Source organism: Mastomys coucha, unplaced genomic scaffold (assembly GCF_008632895.1).
Source record: "Mastomys coucha isolate ucsf_1 unplaced genomic scaffold, UCSF_Mcou_1 pScaffold2, whole genome shotgun sequence".
Classification (NCBI taxonomy): Eukaryota; Metazoa; Chordata; class Mammalia; order Rodentia; family Muridae; genus Mastomys; species Mastomys coucha.
Genome location: NW_022196902.1, coordinates 22475301 through 22497820, shown reverse-complemented (window position 1 = coordinate 22497820; position 22520 = coordinate 22475301). Strand labels below are relative to the sequence as shown.

At 35.8% G+C, this 22520-nt stretch overlaps 1 long non-coding RNA gene across 1 annotated transcript in view; it reads left to right on the top strand.

Moving 5' to 3' along the window:
- Positions 1-592, top strand: part of LOC116097725 — a 66929-nt gene extending 66337 nt beyond the window's left edge. The window contains exon 3 of the long non-coding RNA XR_004121535.1: positions 526-592. This is a non-coding gene — a long non-coding RNA (uncharacterized LOC116097725). The remainder of the gene's footprint in view (positions 1-525) is intronic.
- Positions 593-22520: the final 21928 nt, after the last annotated feature.

The window sequence follows — 22520 nt, the reverse complement described above, 5'->3', positions numbered from 1 at the left end:
GAGTATGTAAGGGCAGTGAGGCAGAAGGAAGGAGGTATACATAAGGGCAGTGAGGCAGAAGGAAGGAGGTGTAGGTAAAGACAGTGAGGCAGGAAGAAGTAGATAAGGGCAGTGAGGCAGAAGGAAGGAGGTGTAGGCAAAGACAGTGAGGCAGGAAGAAGTAGATAAGGGCAGTGAGGCAGAAGGAAGGAGTTATGGGTAAGTTGGCCATCAGCACCACTCATCCCTCTGTGAAATGTGAAACATCATGTCCATTAACTGGACTTCATTGACATGGGGGTAGATTCTCCACATTGTCAAAAATATTAAGGATCACACACATGATTCTTTTAATGACGTCCTTGCTCTAAGTCAATTTCACTATTTTGATACTCTAGCCTTCTACATAGAGTTATATTTGGTGCCTAAAATGACACAAATAACTTTTCCAACTGTATTAGAATAATAACAGTATGGAAATAAACTGATGTTCACTGTTCATATGTATGTCTTATTATTCTTTTGTTTCCCTGTAAATTATGGTAGATGTGTGATAGTCCATTTTCAAGTCTGGATTAAAACAACAACAACAACGACAACAGGAAAAACAGACAAACGACTAATTCTGATGTGAGCCCAAACCTGGAATGGATGAATTCATCAGGATGAACATGATGAAGAATGAGGAGGCACTCAGCATGTTACCTGCTTCTTCCTTTCTCTTACCTTGCTTAGGTTTGCCTGTCAGGAGATCTGTTCTCTGTAGACCCTTCTCAGCCTCTCTTGTTCCCTCGTCACTCTCTTTTGAGGAGTTTTCATAGCACTATGTTTCTGCTTTCTCTCATATTTTCATACAATCATTTGTTCATGTCTTTAAACAAATAATGACCTTTTGTGCTTGGCTTATACTGGGTATTCATAACTCCTCACATGACCAAATAGTAGCTTTCCCATCATTTTGCCTAATTATGTTTCTTGTTTCATTTTAAACATTAGACTGAATACGAAATAGGACACTTTCCCAATGTTTGATATTGTTAAGACTTGCATAATCCCCTTAGAAAGGTTTTCTAATCCTATCCATAACTACGTATTTTGGAATATTTTACTGTCTATTGACTTATCTTCCAATTATTTTCTACTTCAGTTAAACACTCCAGCTTCTATAAGCTTGTTTAACTCTTTCTGACTCAGGAGCCAATGTTGCTATTGTGTTTTGTTTGGTTTATTTTAGTTTGGTTTCGTTTGTTCACAGCCATTCTGGCATAGCCTGAACTCCATGTAGCACTTTGTCTCTCCATAAACTGACCATTTAATACATAATAGAGGAATGTTGTGGATGGCCCTGGAACTGTTGTATTTTGATTTTAATTCTGCTTTCCCAGGAGGGGTTGTCTGGAAGGAGGAATGAGTCAGGTGGTTTCTTGTGAACCAATCCCCTAATGAATAAAGAAATCAATCACTGGGAGAGTAGGCAGGACTTTTAGGTTGGACGGAGGAAGACAGGAAGCAGGAGAGAGGATTCGCAACCAGAGGATTTAGATTTAATATGGTTTACAAGATTAGGATTCTTGTTGTGCCCAGCAATTGAGTTACCATTGTTTCTGACCTAAGTTTATGTAGCATTTTTCCTTCACATGGCAGTTTGGCTGGGTTCAAGAAAGAAAGGTAGAGCAAAGCATGGGTTTGCCAGATGTGCACCACAAAGGCCTTCAGGGTTTGAAGCATAGACTTGGTAATGATCTGCCAGTGGGAACTTAGTGAGTTGGGTGGAGAGATTTTGGAGCTCTAAGTCAGAGAGTCTCCACTAGATAAGAACTGGCAGGGAGACCTCCAGGTCTGAGTAGCTGGGTGTAGTGCAGGAACTTGCCAATTCTTTTTAATATCTCCTGCAACAGAGGAAGCCTTTTGAGTTCTAAAAATTCTTAACTCTGTAAAGTACTCTTGTAACCTTTGGCTTATAGAATCTGTGCATATCCTAATGGCTGTTTGGTAATTTAAGAGGTGTTTGAATTATTAGGTGAGGCACGTCACTGTAACAATAAAAAAAAATAACTAAATACATCTGAAACCATATAATTTAATGTATTACGAGCAGATCTTTTGAAACTTTCTAGAAAGTTATCCAGTAACCCATTGACTGGCATTTTAAGACACAGTTTACAGCTTAAGCTATATCATCCAATAGGGAAAGGAGCCAGCACAGTGGCACCCCAGCCATGAAAAGTGCATTGCTTCTTTACTGAGCCATTAGTTCATAGTCAGCATTGTAATTGAGAAGAAACGTCTCTTAAATGTGCTAAATCAATCAATTACCCAAATACACTTGCATTAATGTCCTGCAAGATTGAAATAGCTTCCAGATGTCACATTTGCTCATTCTTTGGTCAGCAAGCTTCTGTGGGGTTACAGTACCACTCCTCACAGAAAGGCATAGAGGTGCAGCCATGGCTTTCTGATATAACAGAATTCCTACGATGAGCTAAATCTTGGCATAAGCACAGACATCCAATACTATGGGCCAATGATTTAATCATTCCCCATCTTGACTTTTCTATAAGTGAAAAAGGGACAGTGACCAGTAATGGCAAGGAACCCATAACAACCACAATGAATATGAAGAATGCTGTGTTTTGAAGAGAGGTAGATATGTACTTACTAGTAATCAGACTGTGGTGTTCCCCATGTTCCTGCATAAAAATGACTTCATTAATGTATTTTCCCATTGAGAAAGTGTGTATGGCAACATTAAGCTCTGTTTACTATTAAGTGCAGTCTTTTCTCATTTAGCATCAATGCTTGTTTTATTTTAGTGCATTTAAAAACAATGTTATTTTAGCATACCTAATGAATTAGATTTCTGAGGTTCAGTATTATGGAGAATTTGAATACATTATATTATCCTAATGGTAAGTTTTATTCATTAAATACCATTTTGTAAGATAAAGTGATACATTTAGAATTGCTTTGTTGCCAATAGATTTACTAGAATTTTTAAAATAACATCAACATAAGTTGAACGTATTCTCCAGCTTTATGCATCCTAATAACAAAAAACTGCAAGGCAAATTTGCTTTTAATAACTTTCTTCAAACTTCGTGCTTTATTTGAAATAACTCATTTACCGAAAATCTTTTATTTGGATTGGTGGTGAGAATAAACACATAGTTCTCGTTGACTTTTATTATTTATTGTAAAGTAATTTGGCAGAATGTTGTGTAGGCAACCAAAAGAAATAAAAGATTCATCAGAACTACCAATCTTTTTTTGATTTGCAGAGTAACAGAAAACAGGAGGCCAGTCCCATTGTACTCCCTGAAGGCTTCGTTCAGTATGTGCCAGTGATGGAAACCATCGGTTGCCTATAAAGCAACAATTAGGGCTGGTTTCCATTGACTCAATCAGTCAAATGTAAAAATACAAAAGACTAATATAAAAGAAGCTTTCTTCTGTGCAGCTTCACATGCCATAAATATGAACACTCTTGGGTATGTGCTGCCTTTACTGCTTACCAATACTCTACTGAAGTTTTTTTTTGTTTTGTTTTGTTTTTTGTTTTTGGTTTAAAAGTTTATATTCTAATCGCAGAATTAAATACAAGAAGTTGTAGAATCAGTAGTTTAACCCCACAGTTGAAAGGAAAATGTATAGCTGGATAACGTGATAAACTGAGGTTCTTAGCAACTTACATAGTCTCTTGGTATGTTTGTTTTCTTTTATGAGACATACTAAATTACGCAAAACATTAGAAAAATTTAGTCTGCTTAAAAATTTCAGATCATTTACAGAGAAACAAAAAAACTTAGAACAATTAGTTGAAAAAAGGAAATAAGAAAAAATATTAAAGTGTCTAAAAGGGCCGGATTAACATGGAAATTGTTTTCCATGTATTTTGGTGAGAAGCTAGCAGAAAGTTAAAGCTATTTGTAGATGTCAGTCTGAGCAAGTGAAGCCTTAAAACTGACTGTGAACAAGATTAGAGGAGAATAGCAACGTGTTGTTAAGAAAATAAAGATGTTATCTCGAAAAAAGCTACAACAAAATAAATGGTTCTAGATTAAGAATTGCATGCATTTGCTCATAGTTATTTACTGTTTACACATTTATGATGTTTGAGTTATATAGAATTAACTGAAAATAAAACAGCCATAATCTGCCTGCCTCTGACATTAAAAAGCTGGGAGCAATGATAAACGTTGGTGTCTTTGAATAACAGAAAATTCCTTTCTCAGGTGTATAGGATAGAAACGTTCAATGATGTTTAAAGGACTTTCCCAAGTCAAATTTTTCTAAACTGTGTGCCTAGAAATGATTCTATGAAAGAAAGCAATTACTATTGGTATTATTATTCATGGATTTGTTAAATAACATTTCTATCAGAATCAAAGATTAATAAAAGAATACACTTATACTATTGCCTCATAAGACTTAAACACATCTTTTTCTAAAAATCTCTTTTAGGCCTAATATGACAGACATCATGATACCTTTACATAAAAATGTATATTTCTACTACTAATTGTCTTAGTTTGGATTTCCATTGCCATGAAGAGACACTATGACCAAGGCAACCTTTATAAAAGACAACATTTAATTGAGGCTGGCTTACAGTTTCAGAGATTCAGTCCTTTATCATCTTGACAGGAAGCCTGGTAGGGTCTATAAGACAGATTTTGAGCATATCACCCAAAGTCTTCGGTTTCCTAACTTTTTCTGCTACTGTCTAATATGTTTCCCTCCCAACTTCATGCTTCTTCTTTATTTTGTTAACTTACTAATCCATATGGTTGACTCTTCCTCTTCTCTATGTTCATTAGTTTTTATTCTCAACTTGGTAGAACCTAGAATCACTAGAAAGAGGGAACGTCAGTTAAGAAATCATGTAGACATATTGGACAGTGGCTATGTCTGTGAGATATTTCTTGATTGATGTCCCACTCTAGAGTGGGCAATACTATCCCTGGGCTCATAAGTCTGCATAAGAGATTTAACTGAGTAAGTCAATGGCTGAGCCAGCCAGCAGCCTTGCTCCATGGTTTCCCCAATAACGAATTATAATGCAGAAGCATTAAACCAAATAAAGCCTAACTTAGTTTTGCTCATGATGTTTATCACAGTAACAGACAGCAAACTAGGGAACACTTCACTTGTAGCTGTCAGCTGCCAATGGCGCCTAAGAAGGCGATGGCACCTTGTGATCCTCCTCTAATACATCCTAGTACTTCAGCAAGTTTGATCCTGTGTAGGTCATGAGCAGGTAACCAACCACAAGTGACCGAGTTCATTTGTTTTCCAGTATTGTGTACAGAAGACCACATTTGGAGCATTCTTCCCACACACACAGCTCTTGCAGTCTTTCTTCAATGACAGCAATTTATCCACTCCCTGAAAACATGTGGGCCTCTATTTCATGTTGGTAAAAATTCACCAATTTGAGATATTTTTTTCTTGTTGATCTAAATAGAATGAGAGTTTCATGTCTCTGGGTTCTCTAGCACTAGGGCTGATGTCATGAGGTATTAGTCTGCTCTGTTTCAAAAAAAAAAAGATGATTGGTTAGAATCTGAAGAAACAGAGAACTTTAGGGCTTCCTCAAGAGTCTCCGAAATTTTCAGAATAGACATTAACATTAATTAACATTTCTTTTCTTTTTTGGTCAAGGTCTCCTATATTGTTCTGTTTGTCTTAGAGCTCATTACATAGACAAGACTGGGCTCCTCTTACCTCTGCCTCCAAAGCACTGGGCTCTGTCACTGCTGTCTTTAGTCTATTCTCTGGTAGTTTCCTCTGATCAGCACATCAAATCATTTCCAGTTTTGTGAGTTTGACATTCCTCCCTCATCTTTGACATGAGTATATATTGAGAGAACCTTTTTATACACTGTGTAAAAATGTTTCTCTGTCCTTTCTCACCTGCCTAAGGCTGGGCCTAAGGCTAAGGAACTTCCTAGAAGAGTTAAGAACTTTGAAAAAGAGTCTGAGGTGGGAGGTTTGCCAATAAGATATTTAGGAGAAATTCACTAGTCAGATCCAGAGGAAGTTAGATATACGGGGACTGAAGAGGCACGTGGCAGAATTATACTAATCTAGTATAATAGACTAATTTAAATTAGGAGCTATTTTGGATGAAGCCAAAGCTATAAAACTAAGCTTTCATAAACTAACAAAAAGTCTTGTCATTATTTGGGACTGGAGTGCTTATATTGTGCACAATATACTTATATAGTGATTTATATTGTAGTCATAAGTATAGCCTAAGTATATATGCATGTGTTTGGGACATGTTTTCTCATATACATTCAAAAGGAAGGCAATATGTAATTTCAGCATGTTTTGTTTTAGGTTTTTTTTGTTTGTTAGTTTGCTTGCTTTGTTTTGTTTTCAGAGCCATTGAGATTTCTCTATGGTAAAGGTACCTGTTTCCAAGCCTGGGGAACTGAGTTTGATCTCTGACATGGTAAAAGGGAATCAACTCTGGTATAGTATTCTCTGCCCTTCATTAGCATGCTGTTGTAAGCTGCAGATCCCCATACCAACATGCACACATCCAAGTAAAATGTTATTAAAAAGTCTTTTAAAAAGTATCTTCAAGCCAGGCAGTAGTGGCACACACCTTTAATCCCAGCACTTGGGAGGCAGAGGCAGGTGGATTTCTGAGTTTGAGGCCAGCCTGGTCTACAGAGTGAGTTCCAGGACAGCCAGAGCTATACAGTGAAACCCTGTCTCTAAACCCAGCCCCAGCTTCCAAGTCGCTCCCAAGCAAAGGGGGGTTGGAGACCACAGCCAGTTATTATAGAAAAGGAATTTTCATAGTTCATAGCCCTCCCTTTAGACATAGCTTCTCTTAGTATCCAAATTCTTTCTAGTAAATTGAGGGAATCACTTCTCTTTCAAGGTTCAAGGAGTCTCAACACCAAATTTGTTGACGTGCTATAGGTCTTCTTATCTCTAATGTTTAATCATTTTTGACATAGATGAATTACTCTAATTCTGGTTCAAACAATATTCCAATTAGGTGACTCATTTCCACACAGAACACTAATTTTTATATTCAATACATGCAAATAGAGAAAGGTCAATTAGTCTGATTCCCAAATAGACTTCCATTTTTATGAATCCCCTTCATTTCCATACTTTTTTCGTGTATCTTCATGACAGACTTTTCTAAGACAGGTGTGAGTTTTAGGAGTATAACAGTACATCACTAACCCTATCATTATCTCAAGCTCTGACATTATAATTGTGATCTTTAAAGTCTATCACCACACCAAAGGGGTATCACACCTTCGATTTTCTCTCAGGACTACCTGCTTTTAGATCAATGAATGAGCTGTGAGTGATCACTCCAGACTATAATCTGGAAAATGATATTGTATATTTGAAGTTTGTTAAAAAGTAAAATGAGAGGGAGAGAAGGAAATGGGAAAGAAAGAAGAGGAAATGAGAGAGAAAAATCAAAATTGATCATCTATTATAGATAGATTAGAATAATTAACATTTTATGTTTTAGACTTTTGTAGATATTTTCTTTTGGCACTATCAAGACGTAGAAACTACTCTTATAGCCCAGCAGTCAGCAGGTTGTCCTTTAAACTTCTTTCAAAAGCACTTAACCCTCTCTTTAGCATTCTTGCATGGAAAAGATAATGAATTTGGAAGCATCAAAGCACCCATCTTCTGTGTTTCTACACTCTTTTCTCTGACAGTTATTCTTTTGCTCAAGATACAGTGACTCCTCCTTTCTTTTCTAACGATGCAGTTGCTCTTCCCTGCTTTTGAGTTTCCAAACTGTCATTTCAGAACTGCCCCCTGAACTTCATGATTGAGAAGATAGAAAAGAAGGGGGATAAGAAAGAGGAGCAACAGAAGTTGTGGTAAGAAAGAGCTCTGAAGAATTTGGTAAAGCAGTAACCTCAGAAATAATAAAATCTGACAGACTTCTGACTGAAAGTTACGAGACACTCCTCTGCTTCATAACATATACCATGTGGTTGAGCACACTGGCAGGACCTTCACTTAAGACAACATAAACCTGCTCATATGATTTTTTTTAAACATAAAATGGGAAGGAATAAAAAATGGACATTAATCATTTTCCTGGACTATTTCTTTGAGTTTCCACTGTTCAAGTTGAATAATGATGTTGATAATAATGATAGCGATGCAGCAAAGAGACTGTCAGTAAGCGGGGGGAAGGTCTTACAACCTCCCTACCTCAATGCACCGCAAACCCTGAAGCCACAGCAAGGGGCAAAGGTAGGTAAATATTCATAGCTATCCACATAGACTTACTGAATCTACTGTGTGGTTTTTAGCTCTACTGAGGGCTTTTCACAAGCCCACACAGCCAAACCCAGACAGCTGATTAAGTGAATTTGCTCCAAGCACTGATCAAGTCCAATAAAATCAGAACAATAGTAAAAAATATAGTCAAGTAACCTATTTGACTAAAATTGTTGATTGACTGAGCAAATAATATATCCAACATTGCCAGCAAGACTAAAAACCGAGCCCTTAGGAAGCAGTTAAAGGGAAATAGCCTTTGGGACAGGATAAGTAATAAATTTTTCTTTAGCTGCTCAGTCTATTTTGGTCCAGACCCAAAACAACTCCAGAGTTGGGAGGATTACTCTAGGGGAACTGGAACAAAATTTTATACTTCACTGGATCTAGACTAAGTCAAAGCCTATTCTTTCTAGGTGCTGTCACTTCTGAGCTTTATCTAAATGTTATCATCAGTTATTCAGGTTTGTAGTTTGCCTGGTTGTAGTCAAAAGCATTATGCTACTAAAACATTGAGGATGACACTGGATTACATAGCTGTGGTGATTAGCCATCATAATAGTGCACTTCAGCCATGGCTTGTTCTTGTGTATGAATAAGAAATATTGCTGAAATATGTACTGTGAATGACAGAGGTAGGACTAAAAAAAGTCTCATAGAATGGGTTTCTACATTGATGAAAAATGAAATTTTTTTTTTATCACTTTCAGATTTGCTTTTACATCTGTTTCCTGGAAAGAAAAAATTTTGTGCCAACAATAAGTATGCTAATTTCAATTTGGGCCATAGCTTCAAAATCTTTGACCAAATGCTGGATATTTTAGCACAGTGAGGAAATTTGTGAAGACTCATTCCTCCTGGTAGCAGCCAAAGACAATGTCTGTTTCTAATGCTTGAAAGATATATCAGATTTACACTTTTAAATGATCACAGTTTTACAGCTTCTATTGGAAACTTATTGAGCCCCTGACTGCTGTTTGGCATTGGTGTCAGAAGTAGCCCATGTTAAATGGTGGTTTCTGGTGCCAGCCATATACCTACCCTAGAGAGCAAAGGGCTATTTGTTTTCTTTTTAACTCCATATAAAATTAGCATTATTAAATGCTACTAGACATATACCTTCAATCTGTGTGTAACCACAGTGGCAAAGCATAGGTAGCCAGGAGTGAAGTTCAAGCAGCCTGTATTCATACTCAACTCCACAACATAGCAACCTCTTTTACTTTCAGATAAACAAAAAAATAGGTGTTGTCCATTCATGGTCTCTTTATTTCCTCACTCAGAACTGGAACAGATTCCAAATGATTCTACATTAGGGACAAATGGTGAAACAATTATCCAAGTCTACTTTCTATGCTCAATGTGCTTATAATTAAAGCAATGGAGTCAAATGTAAGTTTCATTACAAATAATTGAACACATCAGTATGTCGAAAAAGATACATATGTAGTTTGCATACATTTATTTTATGGTAGCTACATTTTTTTCTCTTGATAATAAGAAAACTAACCCATATCCATCAAGAAAAGTTCAAATATATTTACAATTGGGAAGACGTAATGTTAGCCACATTTGTCTAAGATTTTGCTCATTTTAGCGAACATGATGGGCATGGGTTACTTTAGAGGATGCTTTCTTTCAGATTCATGCCATAAACACTATAAATTACAAAACCCATGCTTCCTTCACTCCTGGCCTCAAATTAGAAATGACTTGCTTAGATATCTTCTGTCTATATTTTTATATTTCTATATTATATATTTTTGGAAATTTAGTCTTGTTTAAGACTTGAAGCCTTTTGTGGTTCAATTAAGCATTGCCATCATTAGATATTTTTTCCACATATGTTACTTATGTTGTACACATTAGACTTTTGCTAAATGTAATTTTTATGTCTAATTATTTTAGTGTAGGTTCTATCTATATATTTGATATGAATCTCCTCAAAGTGACAGTTATAGTTGTGTGTCTCAGTCCTTCATAACATTTGTAAGAGGAGGTAATATTTACTACTAATAATAAAAGTAATAATCAGTAATGTAAAAATGAATTTCTGTAAATATGGAACAAAATTATAAGCTTATTAGTGGCAATTTTAACCAAATGGTTTCTCTATGTCTCAAATTCTTCAAGACTAAAACTGAGCTAATAACCCATTCTTCTCTGAGCTCTTTCTGTTTTGATCACTACTTCAGTCAATAGAGTGTATCACCTAGTAAGATGCACTCTGGACCTACAGTTCCCCAAGCCTACTTTCATTTAGTAGCCATCAAATTAATTTAAATGTCTGAGTCTTCAGTGCTAACATAGTGTCTCCAAACTTCCTGCTCTCTAGGCTCCAGCTGATATACTTTGAATTGCTCCAATTGTTAAAATACTTTTTGCTTAAAATTTGTATTTTATTACTCAGGCAGTTTTCTTTTATGTAGTTTGCTGCATAACATCTTCTTGTTGTTTGAGACCCCAAATTTATAACAGCATTGCTGTTTCTTTCCTAGTCAGTCTTTTTTACTCTTCCATCTATATTGTTAGGCATATGCTGTCCACAGAAAACACTCTTTACCTCACTTTGGAGCTGTGGGGGCATTTTCATAAATGATTATCTGAGGGGGTGGGACCCATATTAAGAATGGGTGGCACCTTCTAAGTTAGAAACCAGATATTAGGAAATCTGAGGAAAAAGTAGTAGGGCTTGAGTGCCTGCCCTCATTTCTTGATGAACAGGTATATTCCATTGCTGTTGTTGCTGCCTTCTTCCACTATCATCAAAGCTCAGCTTCTTCAACTTTGTGATGTGACAGGTTGTGACTGTAACAGAGAAGGCTAATGGGTCTCAGTCAGATTCATAATCAAGTTTAAATCAGTGAGCCAGAACATAAAAGTGGAGCAAAACAACAACAACAACAAAACACCACAGAAACAGATACAAACACAGAGCTTAAGATTAGGAGGGGCAAAGTGGCATGCACTAACCAAAATGTTCATCTGCAATATTTGCCTGGTTGCTTCTCAATTTACTGATTTATAGGTTCATGGTGCAAATCATTGCTTCCACAGACAGCAGGCTGCTGAACAACCACATGGATGTTCCCCAATGGAGGTAATAAGTTGTGAAGATTGGACGGTCTCTGAGAACAGTAGTTCAGTGAGTCAGGCAGAAAACACTAGGTGTAATTTAATATAACACACAGTTGCAGACAGGCAAGGCCCAGGTCTGATCCCATGTGAAAATCAAATTACGTCTCTGTCCACAGAGGGACAGCATTCACAGCTCTGTAGGAAGCTTCCACAAGTAGCTATGCTGCCTTATCAGGGCAAAAGGAAGAGACCTTCAGCTTCCCAGCCTTCCAGTTGTCAAGCCTTTATAAGAACCACGGGACATGGAGGTGGGGGTGGGAAGGTAGAACTAAAGGAGAACGTACAGAAAAATAGCTCTAATTCCTTTGAGAACATAATCCAGGGTTTATATTCTGAAGTAAATATCTGGAAAACACTAAACACACACTAAACTATTAATGACTAAATATCACTTGGAGATTTGACTATATTTTTCTTCCTATAATGTTAGCAAGCCAAAGCCAGAATACTCAGAAAGACTAATGAAGTCTAAACCACTAAGTATTTGATTCATTCCTCTTAAATTTATTTAGTGTATTATACTGAGTTACATTAGTAGAAAAATAAACAAATAAATATATAGAATTAAAATCAATTTCTTAACTTATACTCCCTCTCCACCATAAAAACTGTTAAGAGATGGGAGAAACAGTCTTAGCATTACAAAACAATCCCCCCAGTAAAATCTTTCAAAACCCAACACCTATAGTGACCCTGCACTAGATGATATTAACTGAGGCTAAAATAAGCTGCATGTTGATTTTATATATTTTCCAACTGTCTCTACAAAAGCGTGAACTTTCAACTTTTACATTCTAAAGTATTCTAGGTTCCAAGGTGTGCAGAATTTTTCCAACATCTGTTTATTAGGGTGGGTGGGAGGTGAATAACTCCATTGTGCTTCCTTGATGCCCTGAGACTGATTGCATAGCAATCCCTGGCTGTTTTGTTGTTACTTGACATTTGTCTAGTGCTGTCTTCAACTTTAAACCTCTTGGGTCAAGGACTCTGCCTTTGGTAGCTTATCATTTCTGCATCTATATACTCCTCTGTTAATAACTGCGTTTAGCACCACATGTCACTTCAATTGGATTTTCCTTTAAAAGAAGGAGTTACTTGAAGGGTACCTCATGGTCAAAAGACAACAGAACAGGGTCTCGTGCCTTGTGAATCTGTTTCCGTGAGCTTAAAACACAACACCCCTAACTTTGGAAAAGTAAAGCCAGGACAAAATAAAAGTCACAACCAAACAAGGTTTGTTTCTTAGAAAGTTGGATTAAACTCCAAGTTATATTGCCAGAAACCTCAAATCAGGGTAAAAGAGATAAATCTGCTGATTACTATTGTGTGGGAATTTGGAGATGAAATGGATTGTTGCATTGATTTCACCATTTGCAGGAGTGTTAAAAATATAGTCAGTCTTTGTCGACTAACAGAGCCCTTCCTCAGTGTGTATTTGATAAACAAGACTATTTTTCTAGCAAGAATTCAAATTGTGTTTTCTTTTCTCTTTCTTTTTTTATTAAGTTAATTTATTTTTTACATTCCACATTTTGCTCTCCCCCCATCCATCCTCCAAATGCTCCACATCCCACACCTCTTTCCCATGCCCCCCACAACCCCATTTCCACATGGATGCCCCCACCCCTCCCCACCCCACCTGACCTCTAAACTCCTTGGGGCCTCCAGTCTCTTGAGGGTTAGGTGCATCATCTCTGAATGAGCACAGACCCAGCAGTCCTTTACTGTATGTGTGTTGGTTTTTTTTGGTTTTCTTGAGTTCTTTATATATTTTAGATATTAGTCCTTTATTGGATGTGGGGTTAGTGAAGATGTTTTCCCAATCTGTAGATTGCCAATTTGTCTTATTGACTATGTCCTTTGCCTTACAGAAGCTTTCCAGTTTCATGAGGTCCCATTTATCCATTCTTTTTTTCCTTTTTTAAAATATTTTCTTTATTTACATGTCATATTTCCCAGTTTCCCCTCCAAAATAAAACAAAATACAACAAAAACAAACCCCTGTTCCCTCCCCGCTCCCCCTGCTCGCCACCCTACCCTCTCCTGCTTACTGGCCCTGGCATTCCCCTACAATGGGGCACAGAACCTTCACAGGGCCAAGGGCCTCTCTCTTCCCATTGATGACCGACTTGGCCATCCTCTACTATACATATGCTGCTGGAGCAATTAGTCCCACCATGTGTACTCCTTGGTTGGTGGTTTAGTCCCTGGGAACTCTGAGGGTACTAGTTAGTTCATGTTGTTGTTCATCCTAAGAGGCTGCTAACCCCTCTTAGAGCACGAGCCATTAGAGTTATGTTTAGGAAATTTCCCCCTGTGCCAATGAGTTCAAGGCTCTTTCCCACTTTCTCCTCTATTAGATTCAGTGTAGCTGGTTTTATGTTGAGGTCCTTGATATACTTGGACTTGAGCTTTGTACAAGGTGACAAATATGGGTGTATTTTTATTCTTCTACATACAGTTAGCCAGTTAGACCAATGCCATTTATTGAAGTTGTTTTTTTTTATCCATTGTATATTTTTGGTGTCTTGGTCAAAGATCAAGTATGTTATTTTATTTCTGGGTCTTCAATTATATTCCATTGATCAACGTGTCTGTCTGTGCACCAATACAAAGGATTTTTTATCACTATTGCTCTGTAGTAAAGCTTGAGGTCAGGGATGGCGATTTCCCCAGCTGTTCTTTTATTGTTAAGAATTGTTTCACTATTCTGGGTTTTTTGCCTTTCCAGATGAATTTGAGAATTGCTCTTTCCATGTCTTTGAAGAATTGTGTTGGGAGTTTGATGAGGATTACATTGAATATATAGATTGCCTTTGGTAGGATGGTCATTTTTTTACTGTTAATTCTGCCTATCTATGAGCATGGGAGAATTAACATTAAATGATCTCTACAATTTCTGAGATCTTCTTCGATTTCTTTCTTGAGAGACTTGAAGCTATTGTCATAAAGTTCTTCCACTTGTTTGGTTACAGTTACCCACCCCCCAAGATATTTTATATTATTTGTGACTATTGTGAAGGGTGTTGTTTCCCTAATTTCTTTCTCAGCCTGTTTACCCTTTGTATGAAGGAAGGCTACTGATTTATTTGAGTTAATTTTATATCTGGCCACTTTGCTGAAGTTGTTTATGTGCTGAAGAAGTTCTCTGTTAGAATTTCTGAGGTCGCTTATGTATCCTATCATATCATGTTTTCAAAGCCATCAGAAACACTAAGAAACATTTATATGAATTAAATTACAAGCCACTAGATTTCTATGAATTAAAGCACTAGATTTCAAATCTAGTCAAATTTCAGTAGTTAGGCTTATGTATCTATGACTGTTCAAAGATCCAGAGGCTAGGTAGATTTCTGATGCTGAGTTGGAGACCTTTATAACCATAAAGGTCAATACTAGTTGGATTCCCGAAAAGCACTACTTTGAACTTTTGCTAAGTATCTGGTGTTCCTCGGGTATGTGATTGCATGCATTGATTATGGTCTATTAAGACTCATATCTTGTATGTTGCTTATTAGGAGTATAAATTGCTATAATCTTCTTTAAAAACAACTTGGCAATATATAGAAAAAGTCTTACTATTGTCTTAAATTTATGTAGCTTTTCTCTAATACATCGAAACATCATCATGCAAGGGTTAGTAAGGAAGGCACGGTCAGGTTTGTATTTTTAAAAATTTACTTTGGCTTTAAGTATGGATTATATTAGAGGAAAATAGATTAATTAATAGTCTGTTTGAGCAATCCCACATTTTCTAATCTAAGAAAAAAATGAAACTTGGAATTGGACCTTGATTGTGTTTGGTTTCTTTAAGACTTAATGTTTCTACTCTTGCCTCAGATTTATCAATTTTAGTAAATGGAAAAAGAATATTTATAGGCAGATATTTATGTACATATCTGTCATAGTTCTGTTTACAAGAGTGAAAACTTTTAAGATATCTAAATATGGTGCTGGAAAGATGGCTCAATAGTTAAGACCACTAACTGCTCTTGCAAAGGCCCAAACTTGTCTTGTCAACACCTAAATAAGTCTCACAACTGCCTACACCTGCAGCTCAAGAGTATTCAAAACCCTCTTCTGGTATACACACACACACACACACACACACACACACACACACACACACACACACAAGAACCTAAAATAAATGTCAAGAAAAAGTACCAAACATCTGATGCTTAAAGAAATCACAATTTATCCATTTGACAGATGCCCTGGTTTTCTTTCTATTGCCATGATAAAGAACATGGTCAGAGCAACTTGTGGAAGCAAGGATTTATTTCCCTTTGAAGGTTGCACTGTACCACTGAGAGAAGGCAGGGCAACAACTTAAGGCAGGAACCTGTAGTCAGGAAATAAAGCAGAAACCAAGGAGGAATGATGATTATTGGATTGCTCCCTGTGCCCTGTTCATCTTTTAGTTCACAGCCCAAGACCACTGCCTAGGGATGACACAGGTCTCAGCTAGCTAGGCCCTCCCAACTACTGATCAGAAATTCCCTAGAGACTTGCCTTCAGGTGACGGTTCTCTTTTCAGATCACTTTAGCTTGGGTCAAGTTGACAATAAAACTAACCAGTACATATGTGTAGAATCATTCAAGTAGTGTTATAAATAACTACAAAGAAATTGAATTATGTATATTTTATCCTATTAAATATTAGCAAAATCCTATTATCAAAATTATATAAACATCTTCATATGGTCTGCAAAGTCACCTAAGAACTAACCTCTGTCTAACTCCTCTCCCAGGATCAAGATGACTCTTTGTTTTTCTAGATACTGGTCAATCTCTGAATAAACAAGTTATTTCACAATTGTATGGTACTGAATGGTCCATGTTTACCCATTTAAAAATAAAAATTCCATTATAATTGACAAATAGTCAAAAGATAGGGCTGCCCCTCCACCCTTACCCTCTTCTTATGTAAGGATAGCTCAGATCTCTAGAACCACTTGTTGAAATAATTACTTGTCTATTTAATTATCCACTATCCACTTCTGTTCATTAACTACCCTCACTTTCCTCTGGCCTGGCTCTGGAGACAACTGGTTTTTTTTTCATTTGGAACTATTTCTTCCACAACTATTCACATGCAGCTTGCAGGGAAGACTGAGCAAAATGGTAGGGTAGGCTCATGTGTGTGAAACTGTGTCTGAAATAAAGCTGGTCTTTGCTGTGATAAGAACAATTTAACCAACTTACAGGAGAAAAGGATTTATTTGGCTTATACTACCAGGTTAGTGTATTATTGTGGTATGTTATGGCAAGGACTTAAGCATGATTGTAGAGCAGAAGTCATAGAGGAATGCTGCTTGGTGGCTGGTTCGCATGCTCAAGCTTTGCTCTATCTCTTATACAGCCCAGACCCACATGCCCAAGTCATGCTTCTGCCTATCCTAAATAAACTAAAACTCCACAGATTCTCCCACAAATTTGCTCTCAGGAAAATTAGATCTGGACAATCTCTCAAGTGTGACTACATTTTCAGATGACTCTAGGCTGTGTCTAGTTAAACAGCTAGGTTACCAGCTATTTAAAATATGGTAATGAATGACCTTGTAGTAACAATTAACTTCTTAAAAATGTAATAAGATGAGATACCTTAATACTATTATGGAACGTATACATGTATCACAGTATCACACTGAGTCTCATATACATGTATAATGATCATGGGTTAAATGAAAGCAAAATGATTCTTCTGTGTGAATTTTAGGTAATAATGGGGAAAAAGTGACTTTTGACATGAATGTACCATTTCCCCCTCTAAATACTGTGATAAATGAAAAGAAGTCTCCAATGTCTGTGACTCTTTGTGTGCATATCCACTCTATGAGACTATTAAAGCTGAGAAAACTTTACTACTGATGGCTAGTATCAAGATTAGTGTTAATACAGAACAATCTATGATTAAGTATAAGAATTCTCCCTATGCCTAAACCAATATAGAATATTTAATGAAGAGGTTTTCTTTATAATTATTCCTACCCACTTGAGAGTGGGTACTACTTGTGTCTACCTTTTTCACTACATCTACAAATATCATAAGAGAATAAATGTAATCCTTTCTTATTTTAATATGTTAAGAATATGAAAATAACATTACAGAGAGAAAAACTAGGTTTTATTACTTTGTTTTTGGTTTTTTATTTCTTTGTTTTTGTTTTTGTTAATTTTTCAGTTTTCATCCATGAAAGAGACTATTGATGACTGGATATACTAGAGAGACTTAAATGATTGATTATTATTTGAAGTATAGTATGTCTTATTTTAGAGAGAAAGAGTGCTAGCAATGAAAGCCATTAGGACTTTTGCTGAGAAAATTCTAAATAAGTAATTGCTAAAATAAGTAATTGTTTTCAGATGGTCAAATTGTCAATTTACGTAGTTTTAAAACTTCACAGAAATGTATTCCAATGAATTGCTGTTTGACTGAGCTAGAAATTCTAGATTTTAAAATAGTTAAATGTGTCTATCTACTGCATAGTCTATAGTTAAAAACATTTTTAGTACTTAGAAAATGGCAATTTCAACATAGAGTTTTGGCAATTTTAATTAATTGTATGCTTGCCACACACAAATAATATACAAGACAAGGCATATACAAGATGCTAGGAAGAATAATGTATTGTCTCCACTTTTGAGAGACCGTGACCCAGATAGGAAGGCACTTAAACCTTTTAAAAATTCTGAGGTATAGGCTTGTTTGGGAAGAAACAATATTTATGTCCACCTTATGTTATGCCTAGATTAAGGAGAGGGGATGATATGATATTTTAACCTCTTATGTTTTTCACTACATGTACACATATCATAAGAGAATAAAAGTAATAATTTCTTATTTTAATATGTTAAGAATATGAAAAGGACATTACAGTGATAGAAAGAGGAAACATATCTAGTTTCCTCTGTCTCAAATATTATGAAATACAAATTTTAATGGTTGTAAAACATTTCAAAATTCCTTGAGGTAGACAAAAGTAGTACCCACTCTCCAGTGGGCAGGAATAATTATAAAAAAAATATTTAAGAAATAAAAGAGTCACCAGTAACTGAAGGGAAATAAAACAAAGAAATTTTATGCAGACAAATAACCACAGAAAGAGAAAGTTACAAAAAGATACAGTAAAGAAAAGCAACAAAAATATCCTCAATTCCATGGATGTAGTATCACTTAAAAACAGAATTAAAGATTGTAAAAATGAAAACTATGGTAGTTTAGCCAGGCATGGTAACAAATGCCTTGGAGCCCATCACTTGGGATGCAGAGGCAGAGGCAGGAAGACCTCTGTGAGTTTGAGGCCAGCTTAGTCTATATAATGTTTTAGGACACCCAGAGCTACAGAGTGTGATCCTGTCTCAATCAAAACAAACACAAAACCCAACAAAATGAAAAGAAAGATTTAAAGGAAGGAAGAAAGGAATGAAGGAAGGAAGGAAGGAAGAGACAGAGAAAGAAGGAGAGAGAAAGAAAGAGAAAAACTAGCATAGTTGAAATGGCAAATCAATTTGCAACAATGAGTTATTTCAAAAATGGGCGCAGCTAGACCATAAACCAATAAACAGGAGGACAGGGTCACAAAAATTAGCTTGAAGACATTTCAAAACAACAACACATGAAAAAAAATGAATAGACAGGGATGAAAATCCAATATCCCATTAATAGTTCTAGAAAAAAGATTCAGAAGATAAGTCAGAAGTGGCAAAGAAATCATACAATAGAAAAATATCAGATCCAGTGGTACCCTGAAAGAGTGTACAGATCACAGGCATGACAAATAACACAGGCATCGATCTAATCCACCATGCTGACACTGCAGAATTCCAAAGATTAAAGCAAAACCTCACAGCATTTCAAAGCAAATGGAACAGGCTAGCTACAAACACAAAGCAAAACAGAATTGCTACAGCCAAGAGCTACTGTTTTGACAATGCTAAGAGTCTGAAGATAACAGAACATTAGCTTTAAAGTTATCACCAAGAGGGGATTTTGAAGTTTACAATATACAACACTTCACGGCACAAATCAATAAGGAGGACAAAATAATGCCATCTTCAGAGGCATGCTGACCCAGGAGCATGACTCCGGCATCATGTGAGGAATGTAGAGAAGCATGCTGACCCAGGAGCATGACTCCGGCATCATGTAGGAATGTAGAGAAGCAGTCTTTCTGGAGATGGGTAAAGGAGCTAATCAACAAAAGCAGGGAGTTTCCACTACTAGTTCAGGGATGACATCAACCATAAGAAATTAAATACTCAGATGATTTTAGCATAAAATCATAGAGAAGTGATAGACAGCCAAGAGTAGGGTTTGATGAAGGCGAGTTTTACTGTCTCAAGGGTATCACCTTCTCATAACAAATATAAATTCAAATGAAATATGTGAGGATATTTATAAATAATGACAAATTTATGTTATTTTAAGTAAAACCATGCTGAAATAAATTCAGGGTAAGCTAAAAATGTATAAATGTTAGTGCAGTTAACATAACACCAGGAGGAGGGCTTCACATGTACACTTAATTCATGTAGGCGACAGAGGGGAGAGAGAAGCAGACATATAAAATAAATTTGTCCACATCCAGACTAAAATAAATGTTGAAAGGTTAAATCAAGCTACCAATGCGAGTAGACTATAAGTCATGCTTTTAAAAGCCAAGATTTACTATTTGTGATGGGATAGAAGCAAAACACACAGCTTACAAACACAAGCACAAGTTAAGCATGGTAGTAAAATTAAATGTACATGACCAGTGAACATAAGAGTTCAAATATCTCCTATACCCACTTTACATATATGAAAATAGAAACACAGAGAGACAGAGGGGGGATAGAAGGAGAGGGAGATGCAGAAAGACAGAGAGACAAAGAAAAACAGAGAGACAGAAAGAGAAGAGGACACCAAGCTGTTTGGTAAGGAGGTGGGCAGAGGTGAGTGAATCTAGATACAGTTGGGGAAGGAAGGAGAATATGGCCAGAACACAGTGCTCTGAAAATTCTCAAAGAACTAATAAAAATTTAATCAGGTAGAATATTTGACTGCCTTAAGCTTTATGAGAATCTCCTGGTGAACTGAATCTTTGTCCCACAGCATAGTTAATAAACATGTATCTTATATATGTGCTATGTGCACGAAAATATGTAAGTACCAAGAGAAAACAGTTTAAATTTAATATGCAGTTTGTTAGAGGGATGCACTATTAAGTCAAAGATGACTAATAAATGTCCTGGCATTTTGCAATTACTGCAACAATAGCAGGAATGCCATGAAATTACTACAGTATTGTAATAGCTCCTAAAGAGATTATAATTTATGTGTCATTTGATGTTTCTACAGTTTTTTGTATGTCTCTCAACACCAAATATAATCACACAATTTTTTATGCAAAAATATTGATAATATTAAGTTTTTGAAAAAGATTATTTTATATTCTATGCTAATTAATGTTAGGTTATTGTCTGCATGTATTTTATGTGTGGTTGTTATATCAAACCTTTCCTTGATTGTTTTCATATTTTCACACTATAGTCTGCAAACTTTCCTAATTGCCATAGTCTTAGATATTGAGAATGTGTAGTTCATCAAGAACTACAGAAGAAAGATGAACTACAGTAGAACAGAAGAAAGTCAAAAAGAGGGACCTTCATATTTACTTTTTCAATCTCATTTGTTGGCCCTATGAGGTAGGCAATAAGGAAAATGAAGGAAAATCTCTTTTTAAACTCAAGAGACAAGTATAGATTTAGATGTATGTGCAGGTGGGTATATATGTATATACATATAAACATATATATTTGTGACATATGCATTTATATATGTATAATTAGGTATATCCATACACGTGCACCTATGCACAAGTTTCTTTTGTATGTATATACACTACTATTTATATTTTAGATATAAACATAAATAAATGTATGTCTGCCTGAACACATATGTACCCTCTAATATAACAAGATAGATCACAAGATATTAACAAATATTCACAAAAAAGGTTAAGTACAAGATACAATAAATAATTAATGACTATTTTACTTACTTTAAAAATAATAATTACCTGTAAAATACATAGCATTATTTTTTGTAATACTACACAGTAGCATACTATCACATAGAAAAACTATGCTTACCTCCATGTTTATAGTAAAAATTTAAAGCAATTTAGTGGAAAATTCACTCTTGTAAAACTGACAAAGTTCAAAGTTTGTAGCAGTGCTAGTAATGAATAATAATTGGAAAAGTCTATTTCATAACGCTAAAGCCACTAAAACAGAAGTGCTATTAATACATTGGCTAATATGATATTCCTATTTAGAATACTAAAATTCATTAGTATGTCATGCCTCATTATAAATCTCAAAGAATTCAGATTGAAAATATAAAGGTTTATGTAAGCCATCACTACTAAACAAGAACTTTATGAAATTTGAAAGTGTATACCTAGCTCTTTTTAGAAGCCCTTTGACATGGTAGAACTTATTCATCATGGATTCTAAAAACATATTTTTTGATTGAATGAGATCAATGTCCTTGCATCTATATTTAACTCTGGCAAGTAATACAATAGAGAATAACTCCTTGCATCATAAGTTCTGTGGATCTAATGGAAGTGCTATGGATGGAAGGATATTTTCCCTAAGTCTGCTGATTCAAGTGCTCATTGCCAATACGGTAGTACTGGTGACCGGGCCATTACAAAGTAATTAGTTTTAGATAATGTCAGTCATATATAAGTATATGTGTGTATATACAATAATGTGTTATATTATTCATATTTGTACTTATATTTATATAATAGTATATGTATTAAATAATTTATACCAATACTCTTACATCAGGAGACACCAAGACTTGAAAGCTGTCTACAAGCCAACAAGAGAATCCTCATTGGAAGCCAACCATGTTGGAACCCTAAGATCAGACTTCCTGTCTCAGATTTGTGAGAAAATAAATTTCTGCTGCATAAGCCATCCAGAGTATGATACTATGTTATAGTATCCTAAACTAGCTAAGATAAATTTATTTTCCAACAGTCAACATCAAGAAACACGTTATGGGTTACATGGCTTCTTTTATAGGAGGGTAAACTTATCTAGATACAGTCATATGC